The sequence below is a fragment of the Balaenoptera physalus genome (genome assembly GCF_965194825.1).
Source record: "Balaenoptera physalus genome assembly, chromosome: 14".
Taxonomy (NCBI): domain Eukaryota; kingdom Metazoa; phylum Chordata; class Mammalia; order Artiodactyla; family Balaenopteridae; genus Balaenoptera; species Balaenoptera physalus.
The window spans coordinates 11984914-12001517 of NC_138893.1; the positions used below are offsets into that span (position 1 = coordinate 11984914).

Here is a 16604-nt window from a genome sequence, read left to right on the forward strand (position 1 = left end):
ACTGCACCATGAATACAATGGTCGTTCAAAATAGAAAATCAATCAATGTCATAGGCCACATTAATAGAATAGAGTAATAAAACATGTGATCATCTCAATTAACACAGAAAAAGCATTTGACAAAATCCAACACATTTTCATGATAAAAACATTCAGAAAGCTAGAAGTAGAAGGGGACTTCCTCAAGGTGATAAAGAGTGTTTATAAAAAATTCACACCTAACGTCATAGTAAACAGTGAAAAACTGAAAGCTTTTCCCCTAAGATCAGGAAGAAGACAAGGATGCCTGCACTCATCACTGCTGTTCAACATTGTAGTGGAAGTTCTAGCTAGAGCAATTAGACAAGAAAAAGAAATAATAGGAAAGGAAGAAAGAAACTATCTCTATTCACATATGATATGATCCTATATTAAAAGATCCCAAATAATCCACAAGGAAGCTACTAGAACAGTAACAATAAACAAATTTAGCATAGTTGCAAGGTACAAAATTAACACACCAAAATCAGTTTTGTTTCTATACACCTGCAACTAACAATCTGAAAAGAGAATTTAAAAAGCAATTCCATTCATAAGAGCATCGAAAAGAATAATATACTCAGGAATAAATTTAACTGAAATTTATTTCATTTAAATTATTTTATTTAAATTTATTTCATTTAAATTTATTTCAGTTTTCACTTATAACCTGAAAACTCCAAAACACTGCTGAATGTAATTAAAGAAAATCTAAATAAATGGAAAGACATCCCATGTTCATGGGTAGGAGGACTTAATATTGTTAAGATGTCAATAGTACCCAAAGCAATCTGCTATTTCAGCTTAATCCCTATCAAAATTCCAACAGAGAAAATAACAAACAAATAAATGTACATAGTAATTTCTGTTAGTGATAAATGCCATCGAGATAACAGAACCAGGCAATGTGATGGAACTGACTGGAGAAAAGGGTAATTTAAAGTGAATGGTCAGGAAGGGCCTCTTGAGGGTGGTATGGAAGTCAGAGTGATGGGAAGGGGTAAGCCCCACAAATATAAGTGCAGATTCTCAAAGCTGATTTCATTACAACTCTTAGGAAAAACATGGCTTCCATACTGATACAACGTACATAACTGAAAATCACAGTGGATAACAGAAATAAAGATCTAAGACTTTAATTATTAATTCGCTGAGCTTCTTACATTTTCAGTTAATGGGAGGGAGATTGTGTAACTAATTCGAAATAGTAGATAATCTAACAGGCTTTGGAGAGCAGTTAAAATACACACACACGCTCATGTATAAAAAGCACCTGCCGTGTTCACATACAAGCACCTTCCCTTTGGCTTGGACTCCATGGTGAGCTGTCAAAGCACCAGATGAACAATGGCAATGATTCAATGGTTGTGAATATTCTCCAAAATAAAATTCATATAATGGCCATCAGAGCGGTCTGAAATCTGGAAAGCCTGAGGGTCATGCTTTGTCACAGGGCAGCTAGTTTTTTAAATTAATTAATTAATTAATTAATTTATGGTTGCATTGGATCTTTGTTGCTGCGCGTGGACTTTATTTAGTTGTGGCGAGCGGGGGCTACTCTTCGTTGCGGTGCGCGGGCTTCTCATTGCGGTGGCTTCTCTTGTTGCGGAGCGCAGGCTCTAGGCGCACGAGCTTCAGTAGCTGTGGCTCAAAGGCTCTAGAGCGCAGGCTCAGTAGTTGTGGTGCACGGGTTTAGTTGCTCCACAGCATGTGGGATCTTCCCACACCAGGGCTCGAAACCGTGTCTCCTGCATTGGCAGGCGGATTCTTAACCACTGCGCCACCTGGGAAGCCCCAGCTATGCCAGTTTTGAGAATATGGTACTGATAGGCAAAAGTGATGTACATGCCAAGGGGATGAAATTCATTTATACATGCTTGGTCAAAATATTAGAGAGAGTTGATCCATTTTAGCAAACACTGCCTCCAAACTGGACGTGCCCCACTTGGAACCTTGGCACTATGTGTTGTTGAAACAGGCTTTGACCTGAAGTGGCACTGAGTGTAGATAGCTCCAGAATGCAGAAGTCATGCAAGCCAGAGCTCTGGGAAGCCCCACCTGCACACAGAAAGCCAGGTATTTTGTATCTACTTCATACTTCATCTCCCAGCGCTGGTTTCATGGCCCAGGACACAATGCTGTCAGGGACAGAGAAATGCTTTGTGCTTCCTTTGGGGCTCAAGTTACCTAGGAAATGGGCAAAATAATTTATTCACGGACATCCTCTCAAGAAATTAAAAAGGAATAATTTCCAAACAGGATTTAAAAGATGGGAGATGTGTTAGGACAGAGAACAGTGGGATTTTACGACAAGCTGTGCAGGTTTCTTTGAAGAAAGATGTTTAATGTGTTATGCATGGTTCATCACCTTCAAATTACCCCTTGTCACAGGCAGGGAAAACAGTTCACATGCATACCCTACTCCAGTCACGGAGACGAAGTGCCGTTCAGAGAAAGTTTCAGATGAGGATCTATGTGCGCTACTTACATTGAGTTAAATGCTGCTTCCAGAAAGATCTCATATAACAATCTAAGTTTTCAAAATATGTATATTGATGATGATGATTTCTGTAGGACAGGAGTGTGGCTAAGACCAGGAGTAGAAATGAAGACCTGCATATAAGATGCCTAAATACTTGAAAGTTAGAAGTGCTACCTTGATCTACATACCTTCATTAGACCCAGGAGGCCAGGCTCAAATTTAGAATTCTCGGACTCGTGGAATTTTGCTCTAGAAAGTGATGGCACAGGAGAGCTGGCCCCTGGTCCTACTCACCTCCCTTCTCTTCCATCACCAGTTCTGTCCAGAACCAGAGGTGCCTTGCATCCTTGTGTCACTGCCCAGCTAGTTTATTTTCGGCTCCACTTGTACATCAATTTCTCTGCCTAGAAGAGAAGCCAAGGATACTTCATATTTACCACCCAGGAAACTCAAGGAAGAGCAAGGCATCCAAGTAATTGAGTTGAAACAGATTTCCAATAAGGCTAACATTTGACTCTGTTTGATCTAAGAGGAAATTTTCCTGCGTTCTGTTTTCTTGCCTTCAATGCAAAAAAAGGATCAGATCACTGTTACTGTCAAATTGTTTTATTATTCATCCCAAATGTGAAAACGCTTAGATTATTGTGAGAGGTAATAAAATATGGCAGGGACAGAGGATGATGATAGTTCTTAGTGTTAATTATCTTCTGTGTAACTGAACTTTAAATAAACTTATTGGGATTAAAAACAGTTACTTCGGGACTTCCCTGGTGGCGTAGTGGTTAAAAATCCGCCTGCCAATGCAGGGGACACAGGTTCGAACCCTGGTGCGGGAAGATCCCACATGCCACAGAGCAACTAAGAGCGTGCGCCACAACTACCGAGCCTGTGCTCTAGAGTCTGTGAGCCACAACTACTGAGCCCGTGTGCCACAACTACTGAATCCCACACGCCTAGAGCCCGTGCTCTGCAGCAAGAGAAGCCACCGCGGTGAGAAGCCTGCGCACTGCAGCGAAGAGTAGCCCCCACTTCCCACAACTAGAGAAAGCCCGTGTGCAGCAACGAAGACCCAACACAGCCAAAAATAAATAAATAAAATTAAAAAAACCCAATAACTTCCCACCCACTTCTTGCTTCATTTACCCCAGCACTATAAAAACCTCAGTGTGATTTTTAATATTCAATTGCAGTAGCTTGATATTGTCTCCCTATAGCAAAAATGAAAAGCAAGCTTAAATGAAATATTTTTCTGACATATTTAGAACCAAAACATAATGCATAATTTTGTTTATACAAAGTTTGTGGCAAATCACATAAGATAATGAAAAGAAAAGAACTAGAATGAAGATTGTACAAATAAAGAGAAAAGATAAATATGAGAGACAGAATCTGACAGACAAATGTAATTCTGGCTTTCCAAATGTGGAGAATTTGGAAAAGATTTCACGCAAGACTTTTAAGATTGACATTACTATCTGGGGAAATTTTAGAAAAAATTATTAAATTAACATATTGTGACTCACTAGAAAAAGAAATGTTGTTTCCTGAACTCTTATATGAATCCACTAAACAAGGTGCTCTAAAATAACTGCTTTTTTTGTTGTTGTTTTTTTTGCCATTAGAGTCAGGATAGATTAAAGATGTATCAAGGCTATCGTGTGACTTGATATCAAGAAACCATTTGTTAAAAAGTCTTGTGTTTTCCCTGAGGGTAAGAAATTGATAGGTAAGTGGAAGGAAGGATACACCCAGAGTATATCACCTAGATATACCCAGAGTTACAGAAACCTACCAGCAGAGACTTGGTTTAATGGCTCCTTATCAACCTGTAAGAAGTCTCTAGCAAAGCTTCTCCAGACACCTGTCTTGGTCTTATGCCTTTTACCATTTTTATTTTTGACTGAAGACACAGCAAAGTCAAGACATTTGCACATGCATTCCTGTTTGAATGAATATCTCCTGGGGTAAGTGCTATATTCCATTCAGAATCATCTTAACAAAGAGATCAAAACCAATAAAAGCATATTCAATAGGAATAAAGATTTAGTCCTGCGTTTAATATATAAAATCAAGGATACAAATACAAAATGAAGGAGATTTGTCTTGGCAGCGATACATTTTAAGACATCTGAGGACTTCCCTGGTGGCACAGTGGTTAAGAATCCACCTGCCAATCCACGGGACATGAGTTCGAGCCCTGGTCTGGGAAGATCCCACATGCCATGGGGCAACTAAGCCCTCGAGCCACAACTACTGAGCCTGTGAGCCACAACTACTGAAGCCCACGCGCCTAGAGCCCATGCTCCACAACAAGAGAAGCCACCACAATGAGAAACCCGCGCACCACAACGAAGAGTAGCCCCCGCTCGCTGCAACTAGAGAAAGCCCCCGTGCAGCAACGAAGACCCAATGCAGCCAAAAGTAAATAATAAATTTATTTTAAAAAATTAAAAGAAATCTGACATTTGTTGACCACAATTTTAAAATGAGTTTAAAATTTATGAGGCAGTTGTTCTCCCTCTCTCCCCGCAAAAAGGTAACATTATTTTGGTCTGTGTCCAAGGGACAGAAAGTAAGATTATAGATCAGTATAATCTTAAACACAATATAAACTGTAAACTCCCTGAATGCTCTCTGTAAGCACCGGAGCTTACAGTTCAACAGGCGTGAGGATGGGGTGGAATCCTTTATCCTAAATACAGCTGTGCTTTTTATTGTATAATTTTCGAATTAAAGTCATCGTGAACAGGTAGGACTTCATCAGTGGTTCTCTTAAGAACTCAATTTCAAGGTCTCTTTATTATTTTTTTTTTCATTTTTACTGTCACTGTGTCCTTGCAATTTCCACAATTTTACAATGACCTGCTCTAATGTAGTTTACCGAGCATTATGTATAACATCTACTCTAGTCTTAGTCGATATGTTTTGGTAGATTCACAATAAAATGCACTTAAAAGCTTGACTGCTATATAATATAAATATATGATATATAAAAATATAATTTAAATATAAAATAACATTAAAAATTCTAGAATTATGTAAGAGGGAGTGAAAAAGGATAATCTGTATCAGAAACCAAGATTAAGCGTATTTCACTCTATTCATTTTCTCCGGGTTTCCTAACAACCATGGCAAAAGGAAAATCCATAGATTGTATAGATGCTATTATCATTTAATGAGCACATTAATTTTTCAGGATAGAGTGACATTTTAATTTTTGGCACTGAACTCAAAAGAGGAATAAATCGCATTAATTTTATTTAAAAGTTTTAAACAATATAAAGGATCATGTGTTTTTATTAGCATGTAATTGACATATATATATATATTAGTTTCAGGTGTACAGCATAATGATTTGATATCAGTAACTATTGTGGAATGATCATCACAGTAAGTCTTGTTACCATCCACCACCATCCATAGTTACGAAATAGTTTTCTTATGTTGAGAACTTTTAAGACCTACTCTCTCGGCAACTTTCAAATACACGATACAGTGTTATTCACTACAGTCACCCTGCTGTACGTTACATCCCCAGGACTGACTGACTTTGTAGTTGGAAGTGTGTACGTTTTGACTCCCTTTACCCATTTCAGCCCACTGGCTACCTCCACCTCTGCAACCCCCATTCTGTTCTTTGTATCTATGAGTTTGTTGTTCTTCGTTTTCTTGGATTCCACATAAAAGTGAGATCATACGGTGTTTGTCTCTCTAACTTATTTCACTTGCCATAATGCCTTCAAGGTCTATCCATGTTTTCCCAAATGGTAGGATTTTTTTACAAATGGCGATGTCTTTTTGAAATGAACTTCACTCACTGCAATCAGCCTGGGCCACTTTATTAGCTGTTGGTGCATGAGGAAGCGCTCTACATTTAGCAGTGCTAAATTCTGGATACAGTTCCCTTTGCTGCTTTATATTCTCTCCCCGAAGAGCATGTATCCTCTTTACCATTATTTTTGGTCTAAGGATCCATTTTAATTTGGGGATCTTCTTGGAAATTTTATTTTAGAAGGCTGAAGAGGTATTCCATTTAAAAGTTTTATTGTTTTTGTGGTGTGCCTAAAGAATAAGAAACTTATATCAGGGAAAATCAACCTCTCTTTTTTGCTCCCTTACTTCTGGGCACTTTGGGATTTAAAGGCCACTTTGATCTTCCTGCCATGACCATCACCATCATTTTTATGTTCAGCTCGGTGTTTCCCTCTCTGTTTAGGAAGGCATGTTGCCTGGGTATAAGAACTTAATCTTTTTGGTTTTATCCTGAAACCTTCCCTTTTTCATCCAGATTCATTTTCCTAACTGGCTGGGGAAAGCCACAGGCTCTGTCCTTGAGAAACACAGGGCCATATGCTGTTCATCTGCTCACAGGAAGGGGGAGTGAGCGCCACCCTCGGGGGCTGGGATTCTGGCACCAAGCAGTAGCCAAGAGAAGACCACCTGCTATGCGAGGAAAAGCTCTGTCTCCATAAAGACTTCAGGGGAAGATCCTGGTAACTGCCTAGTGGGGAGTTGTCCTTGGAGGGAAGGTCATCGGAAATTCTCACTTGCATCTGAAACTGATCAGTATTCTTTCTGCAGTGTCACCTCCCACCATTAAATGAGGCCACAAGTTCACGCATGACCCTGTTTCCTGAAATCTAATCGCTACTGATCTGTAAGTGATGCTTTTGCAACCATGAAAGAGAGCGATGAAATACACAAATGATTGCTTATTCATTTCACATGCTCTTCCCGCCCTAAATATTGAAACCTTGTTTATTGAATGCCTAGCATAGACTAGTTTCCTGCTACATGGTTGTTTCCTTGGACACTTTATCCCCACAGCTGTTGCAATATATCAAGAAAGGCCAACCTGACATGGTTTGAGCAACTTTTCTCATTTCCCTCTCTGGAATATCAGAGCCCTGGCAGTTGGAAGCAACAGAAAGAAGCTAAGCAATTACGAGTACAAAATACCTCCCAAGGATGGCTTCATTTAAATTTTCCCCTAAGAAAGTCCAGTTTGATTGCTGATAATGTTATAATATGTTACAGTTGAAAGAATCAACAAAGTGTCCTTTTCCTTCTGGAGTCTAAAGTATATTGAGATTTTTCAAGTCAGAGCACACTGTGGGATCTTAAAAGTAAGTCATTAGCCTTGCACTGGCTCACTTAATCAGACTGCCTACTCCTAGACTGTAGTCTTCAATTGAGTGGGAAATGAAACCTGGCACCTTCAACAAAAAGAACACCATCAATAACTCATTTGTGTGCCAGGCACTGAAATCAATATTTGCTTGCTAGATTCTTTCAGTCCACTGAAAATTATACCTATTTATCCTCTGTTTTCTTATTTCTCCTTCAATTTGATACAAGCTTTTGGAAGAATTAAAATAGCTAGTTTTCTTGCAGTTTCTACTATGTCATCACTAAGAGAAGCTGAACCACATGCACAGAGCAGAACCACAGCCTGGTAGGTCAATCCAAACAGCTTGTCAATCCTTAATCTCCGAGAAAGTCATATGTACTTGCTTTGGTTACAATGTCATCTTGACCCTTCTGGGAAAATTTTAGTTAAGCAATGAAAGGTTTATCTAGGATACCTACCATACTATCCAATCTCTAAGAGGACTGCTCAAAAGGAAGGACAAAAGTAAATCTTCATCTGTTTAATCCCCCAGTTCCAAGCATATAGTGACTTGAAAAGAAACATTTGCGCTTATGCACGCATGCACGTGCGCACACACACACACACACACACACACAGACACATTCTTCAAGGCTTTGTGGCTGGCTGATTGGAGGCTTAGCTCTGCTGCTATAAACAACCTTCTTGCTAATCACTGTCTCCGTGGTATCCATGTGCAAAAGGTTTTGTTTGCAACTGGGAAGAAGGACGAGTTTAGTGAACAGCAAATCTCAGGGAGGGGGAGAGGAAAGAGGAGAATGCAGGAGCCAAGATCCATGGCACCTGCTGGCCTCTCCCTTTGCACCGAGCTTCAGAAACTATAATCAGGCAGGATGAGCCACAAAGGTAAGCCAACTGGAGATTTTGGGAAATTTTCATAAAACAGTTACAGAGATTGAGGGAGCTGTTTTTTATATAGTTTATTGAAGACTGTGGGCATACACAGAGATGCTTGGGGGTCTATGTAACATAAAGTATGGCACTGAGATGGCATTTCTCCCTACACAGAAGCCAGAAGAGGCCTGGCACCCGAAGGGCTGGCCATTTGGCAAGCACCGTGAGATCATTTTCTTGGCCTCTTATCATTGAAACCATGCAGAGGGGCTGTGGTGAGTGGAGAGAGAAAGAGCGAGAGAAGCGATTGATTTTGTATAAGGAACTGGCTCACGCAATTATGGAGGCTGACAAGTCCCGAGACCTGCAGTTGGCAAGCTGGAGGCCCAGGAGAGCCGATGGTGTAAGTTCCATTCTGAACGTTGGCAGGCTTGAGACCCAGGAAAGGCCAGCGTTTCAGTTCTAGTTGGAAGGCAGGGAAAAAAACCCTGATGTTCAGATGTCCCAGCTTGAAGGCAGTCAGGCAGGAGAACTTCACTCTTACTCGTGGAGGGTCACCCTTTTGTTCTATTCAGGCCTTCAACTGATTGGATGAGGCCCACCCACATTAGGGAGGGCAGTCTGCTTTACTGTCTACCCATTCAAATGTTAATCTTATCAAAAAACAGGATCACAGACACACCCAGAATAATGTTTGATCAAATGTCTGACCGCCTCCTGGCCCGGTCACGTTGACACATAAAATTAACCATCACACTGCATATAGAAAGTTGGGGGTCAAGAGGTCTTTTTATGTCTTTAACAGTGTCAGTCTCTTTTCCTCTAGGCTGGCAGGGTTTTTGCCAATACAGATCTCTCAAAATGTGGGTTCTCTATGAAAGTAATTTCAGTAAACTTGCATGTGGCAAAAGGCACAGCCATATACCTTTCAAGATATGACTCTTGGGGCTTCCCTGGTGGCGCAGTGGTTGAGAATCTGCCTGCCAATGCAGGGGACACGGGTTCGAGCCCTGGTCTGGGAGGATCCCACATGCCGCGGAGCAACTAGGCCTGTGAGCCACAACTACTGAGCCTGCGCGTCTGGAGCCTGTGCTCCGCAACAAGAGAGGCCGCGACAGCGAGAGGCCCGCGCACCGCGATGAAGAGTGGCCCCCACTTGCCACAACTAGAGAAAGCCCTCACACAGAAACGAAGACCCAATACAGCCATAAAAAAAAAAAAAAAAGTCAGTTGTCTCTGTGTCTGTCATCTTTAAAAAAAAAAAAGATATGCCTCTTTCTAGCCTTAATTATGGGTACGTTTGAGAAATCAGGCTCTGTGGAACCATGCCCATAATCTTTCTAACAGCCCTTCTGTCCAGCTGAAGGGACCTATAGATGCCATCTTAATCCTTTCAGATGTCTTAACCAAGAGTGTTTCAGGCAGACCCTTGATGTCTTTTTACTCCAAGGCTGTGCCATATTAGTAGGAAGAACTAGTAGATTTTGCCTTTGCCCTGAGGCTCTGTTATAATGACCCCAAGCCTTGACTTTGTGAGAAATTTCTCATTTTGTAACTCTGCCCCACAATTTCTGGACTCCCTAAAATTCTTCTCCGTTCTATTTGCAACTAACCAGTTCTTCCCTGAACATTTTCCTCTTACCTATGGTACTTTACCACGTGCGCCTAGGAGCAACCAAGTCCTGTTCCGATATTCTTCCTTCAAACTTCCTCACCCAAGACTAAAAGTTCCATAGGTACGTTTTCTTTTTTCCAAATTTCCACCAAGTACAGTTGTATCAAATGCTTTCCCACAATGTAATGGGCATTACCATTTATTCAGCCTCCTGGAACCCTTTCCTCTGTTTCTGCCACTCACTACCAAAACTCATTCCACAAAATTTTAGGTTCATGTTATGGCAACACCCCAAGTTTGGTATGAGTTGGCAATTACCACAATAAGGATGCATTAAAAAAAATCTCAAAACTCACTGGCTGAAAAAACAATAATTTGTTTTTATAGTTCCAGGTCTGCGGGTTGGCTGCAACTCTGCTGATCTTGGCGGGACTCCAGACTCCAGGTTCCAAGGATTCATGTCAGCTTCATGCAGCTCTCATCAGTCCCAGACTAACAGCTAGCCAGGGCGTGTGGTCTGTTTTATTGTCTCATTCTCAGACCCAGGCTGAGGGCAGGTGGGTACTTGGGGCATATTCTGCTCATGGTGGGTCAACCAGAGTGCAGGAATGCCAGCCCAAAGGCACAACCATATTCTAACCCTCTGTTTGAGACATGCTCACCAACATCTCATTGACCAAAGCAAGTCATATGAAAAAACTCAAAGTTAAGGAACAGAGAAGTACACTCTGCTAACCTGGAAGCCAGGGTGAGTTTGCCAATGGATAATATTACTACAGGTAACTGGAAAGCTGGGACTAATAATTCAGTCTACCTCAGTGCTGAAGGGATTTTCTCTGTGTGTGTGAGTCTCTCTCTCTGTGTCTGCCTGTCTTTCTCTGTCTCTCTCTGTCTTTGGAAATATTAGGAACTTACAGGTCCTAGACTACTGAATTTCAGCTTCCAGGGTTCCTGAGACATCCCTGTCATTTTGCTTTGTTTAAAGTATGATTATTCTAGACCAACTTAACTTTCATCAATGCATGACCTGTGGTTTCTCTTCTGCCATATATGTACCTTTTGCAATATATGTGAACCAAAGCCAATGAGTTTAATTCTATAATATTAGAAAATAACTTTTCTTTTTTAATGATTTTTTTTTTTTTTTTTTTTTTTTTGTGGCTACACCATGCAGCATGTGGAATCTTAGTTCCTTGACCAGGGTTTGAACCCGTGCCTCCTGCATTGGGAGCGTGGAGTCTTAACCACTGGACCACCAGGGAAGTCCCAACTTTTCTTTTTTATTGAAGTATAGTTGATTTACAATGTTGTGCTAGTTTCTGGTGTACAGCAAAGTGATTCAGTTATATATATATATATTTTATATTCTTTTCCATTATGGTTTATTACAGGATACTGAATATAGTTCTCAGTACTATACAGTAGGACCTTGTTGTTTATCTATTCTATATATAATACTTTGTACCTGTTAATCCCAAACTCCTAATTTATCCTTTCCCACCTTCCCCCATTGGTAACCATAAGTTTGTCTTCTGTGTTTGTGAGTCTATTTCTGTTTTGTTCATTTGTATCTTATTTAAATTCCACATATAAGTGATATCATATGATATCTGTCTTTCTCTTTCTGACTTACTTCATTTAATGATAATCTCTAGGTTCATCCATGTTGCTGCAAATGGCATTATTCTTTTTTTATGGCTAATATTCCATGGTATATATGTACCACATCTCCTTTATCCATTCATGTGTCAGTGGACATTTAGGTTGCTTTCATGACTTGGCTATTGTAAATAGTGCTGCAATGAACACTGGGGTGCATGTATCTTTTCAAATTATAGTTTTCTCCTGATATATGCCCAGGATTGGGATTGCTGGATCATACGGTAATTCTATTTTTAGTTTTTTAAGGAACCTCCATACTGTTCTCCATAGTGGCTGCACCAATGTATATTCCCACCAACAGAGTAGGAGGGCTCCCTTTTTTCCACACCTTCTCTAGCATTCATTATTTGTAGACTTTTTGTTGCTGGCCATTCTGACTGGTGTGAGATGATACCTCACTATAGTTTTGATTTGCATTTCTCTAATAATTAGCGATATTGAGCACTTTTCATGTGCCTATTTTAGCCACCAAAATTCTAAACAAGTTACAAGTCGCCTTTTTCACCCTGCCAGCACTCATGTTCGTTCCCCAGCCATCGTGTTCCACAGCCTTTCCCAGATGGATCCACAAGTTTCTCTCCAAGGGTCTCAGACCATCCTAACTTCGGAGTCATCTGGGTCCATCCCGTGGGATTTGGAATGATGTCACTCTCACAGACTGGGAACACTGTGGCTCCATTCCACCTGCTGGGATCCTGAGAACCAGGCTTCTGTGTCCCCAGCAATTGATTCCTCTTAGTCACAGCTGTGCCTGCCTCTGCTTCTCTCCATACAAGATGGTGTAGACTGGGGGGACCGGGACAGAGGGTACTAACTGAAAGGGACACAAGGGAACCTTCTAGGGTGACAGATATGTCCTGGCGTCACAGGCATAGTCTATGTAAAAGTCATTAAGCTGGACACTTAAGATACGTTTTACTACATGTAATTTATTCCTTAATAAAGTACTGGAAAAAAAAAAAAAAGAAAATGAAACAAACCAAAAATCTGCATTATTAATTTCATGAAAAGTAAAAAGTTATATTAAAAAAGAAAATGTAATCATAGGACACTTCCTGTAATCTGGACCTAGCTTGGCTGTGAACAATAATTACACAGTTGTAATAATGGATAAATACATGATATATGGATTCAACCAAAAATCTATATTGGCAGGATGGGCAGAAGGGCAGTGTTTGTGTGTAGCAGAGGATTGGGGGGTGAGCAAAGAGAGCTGAATCCTAGTATTTTGTAGTAGGAAGTCAATAGATAATGTCTAAAATCAAATAAACAAATAAACAAGAAAAAACAAAACAGAACAAAATGGCCTGGACTTGGAGGCTCCCTTACCCACCTGCTCACATTCTACTTGGTTCTATGCAGGTGCCCTTCTAGGCATCCTTTTCCTCCTTGGCTGGGTTAGTACCTCATCTTGATATATGAAGTTTTTGACTGGGGCCCCGCTGGCCAGGCTCATTTCCCACCACTTTCCCTCACCAGAGCGGAGGTCCCCTGACCAGCTGCCAGGGATATTTTGCCACAAGCAGACAGACCTAAAAGGATCAAAACTGATATTTATCTGTATCTCAAATATTGGACCCAACAGATTTCCTGACTGTTCTTGAAATTCCCCACACCCACTTCACCCCTGCCCTCTGGGTGGCCGGCCTTCCAGCTCCGCCAGTTTCTCTTTGACAGATCTTGTTTTTCAAGTCCAGTAGGTCCCAAATGGTTGACTCACTGCTTAACAAAGTCATTATTTACCCCGTGAAGGCCATAGTTCTGCTTTCAGCACTTCCTGTCATTTTTTAGAAATGTATTGAATGTCTTAGGCTGTTCTAGCAAAGGATTTTGGATTTTCTAAACATAAGGGGTTTGACATCCCTTCTCCCTGGAAAATAGCTAACTGTGGCCCTAGAGCATTCAGGAATAATCTTATAAACGTAGCCTGTGTTATTGGGGTAAATAGTGCTAACTAACATCACTATGGGAATGAAGACAGGCACAGTGGTAAGTGTGGACCCCCGTGGAGGGGAATGATGACGGGAAGGGGAGGAAAACAGGGTATTCCTTGGGTGCGATTCAAATGTTATTTTGTGTCCAGAGGGCAAGTGTAGCAGGTGGAATGTTAATAAAGCTCAGAACTCCTGTGGTTTCCATTCTTTGATGAGTGGGATGAGAACAAAAACATTAGCCAATTATATTTTCCCTACTGAGTTCAGCACAGCAATGAATCTAGGTAGTATGGGGCCTGCGGTTCATATCAAAAAGAGATGCGGGACATCTCTTTAAGAAAACACTTACCAAATTAATGTGGCTTCCCTGGTAGCGCAGTGGTTAAGAATCCGCCTGCCAATGCAGGGGACACGGGTTCGAGCCCTGGTCCGGGAAGATCCCACATGCCACGGAGTAACTAAGCCCCTGTGCCACAACTACTGAGCCCACGTGCCACAACTACTGAAGCCTGTGCACCTAGAGCCCGTGCTCTGCAACAAGAGAAGCCACCACATTAAGAAGCCCACGCACCGCAACAAAGAGTAGCCCCTGCTTGCCGCAACTAGAGAAAGCCCAGCAACAAAGACCCAATGCAGCCAAAATAAATAAACAAACAAAATGAATTAAAAAAATTTTAAACAACAAAATTAGTTTGAAAGCAGACAAATTCACTGAGTTGTCACAAAATCACTCAGAGGCCACACGAGTTATCAGTGCTTGAACTAGTGGTTGGAAACATGCATTTTCAACCAATTTATTTTGGGCCCATTTACCTTGCTCCAAAGATAAAATTAAAATTCCTAAAAACATTACCAGAGGCACACCAAGACACATCTGAAACAAGACGATGCCGCAAGAAGCAAAGTACTCCATGATGAATCTCCCCCACATTATCAATAAGCCCCTAGAAAATTCCAAAATTTGAACAAAGCTACTAAAGCATAAATTATTTGAGGAAAACAGCATAAAAGTTATAAAGGAGTAAAAAATGAATGACTGAAAATATTTCTTTTTACCAATTAATCATTTTGGGTTTTATTATTTATTTTGGTTTTTTTTTTTTCTTTAAGTAAATTCTGTTCTCTGTCCAGTGTTCATTGAGGAGAAAGGAAGAAATGGCAGAAGCAGAATGGAGAGTTCGAGAGAGGGACAGAGATAGGGGTTGGGGGAGAGACAGAGAGAGAAGAGGAAACGCAAAAGGCCGAAGAAAGATGTATACAATTTGGAAAGTGAAGCAAAATTTATGAGAAATTCCACACACATACCAATGTGCACACACAAACTTATTTGATAATAGAAGCCAGGTCTCATGGGGCTACAGATGGATTTTATTTTTTTTAATAAATGTATTTATTTATTTATTTTTGGCTGCTTTGCGTCTTCGTTGCTGCGCACAGGCTTCAGTAGTTGTGGTGTGTGGGCTCTAGAGCGCAAGCTCAGTAGTTGTGGCGCACGGGCTTAGTCACTCTGAGGCATGTACGATCTTCCCAGACCAGGGCTCGAACCCGTGTCCCCTGCATTGGCAGGCAGATTCTTAACCACTGTGCCACCAGGGAAGTCCCACAGATGGATTTTTCTTTCCATTTTTCACCTGGCATTTAATGGAAACAGCTGTCTGGCCTGCTGGCAGATGCCCTCCTGACACCTGTCCCACGAAGTTCCTGGGCATGAATTGTTCTCACACAACACAGGCCCAGGGCAGTCGGGGGGCAGCTGCTGACCCCAGCGTGTCCGGCCGTGAAATTGAACAACTAGGAAACTGAACAACCAGAAGCTCGCTGCTGCCCCAGGAGAGCTCGGATTTACTCCTGAAGGTGTCTTCTTGCCCTGCTTTACGCACAGCAACTTCCACTGCTAAAAGGATGCTTGCAGAGCACAAATGACAGTGGCAGGACCACGTTTCTATCTCCTAGCATTTTACGAATAGACTCAGAACTGGCAAAGGGGACTCTGTAAAACACGTGGGGTGGCTGTCCGGATCCCTCTTATCACTGCTGGCCTGGAGGGGGTTCTGCCCTGCAATTTGGAGCTGGAAAGCCTGCTGTGAGTCTGTTGCAGGGATGCAGGTGGGAGACCAGGAGAGCCTCAGCTGCGGCAGCGGCTCTGGGGAGATTCAGAACACATGAAGCGCGAAAAACTAGCAGAGCTTGTGACAGAAACCAGGTGACAAATTGAAAAAGCTGTTTAAATATTTAGCTTCTCAGATATCTATTGCTAGATGACAAGCCACAGAGAACGGTTTGAAGATGAAGGAACTTGCTGACTTGATACAGATGCTATAATGAAAGCCCATTTTACAGAAACAGACTCACAGGCATAGAAAACAAGCTTACGGTTACCAAAGGGGGAAGGCGGGGAGGGATAAATTAGGAGTTTGGGATTAGCAGGTACAAACCACTATATATAAAATAGATAAACAACAAGGTCCTATTGTATAGCACAGGGACTATATTCAATATCCTGTAATAAACCATAATGGAGAAGAATATGAAAGAGAATACATACATATATGTATAATTGAATCACTTTTTCTATGCCAGAAATGAACACAACATTGTAAATCAAGTATACTTCAAAAAAAAAAAAAGAGAGAAAAGAAAGCCTGTTTTTTGTTTTTGTTCTTTTAATAAATTTATTTATTTATGTATTTTTGGTTGCATTGGGTCTTTGTTGCTGTGCGCGGGCTTTCTCTAGTTGCGGCGAGTGGGGGGCTACTCTTCGTTGCGGTGTGCGGGCTTCTCATTGAGGTGGCTTCTCGTTGCGGAGCACCGGCTCTAGATGCACGGGCTTCACTAGTTGCGGCTCCAGGGCTCTAGAGTGCAGGCTCAGTAGTTGTGGTGCACGGGCTT

General features: G+C 41.3%; 1 protein-coding gene across 4 annotated transcripts in view; it reads right to left on the minus strand.

Annotated features, from left to right (window-relative positions):
• The window catches only part of MAP3K21 (mitogen-activated protein kinase kinase kinase 21), a 136614-nt gene that overhangs the window by 43584 nt on the left and 76426 nt on the right, over nt 1–16604 (minus strand). Inside the window, exons 13-14 of one of the 4 annotated variants that reach the window (XR_014252946.1) lie at nt 2795–2904; nt 1506–2205 (exon numbers count right to left, since the gene is read on the minus strand). The gene's annotated coding sequence lies outside the window, so the exon portion shown is untranslated. Of the gene's footprint in view, nt 1–1505; nt 2905–9773; nt 15859–16604 lie in introns of those variants that run through there. The other 3 variants (XR_014252945.1, XR_014252947.1, XR_014252948.1) reach the window with 3 other exon arrangements.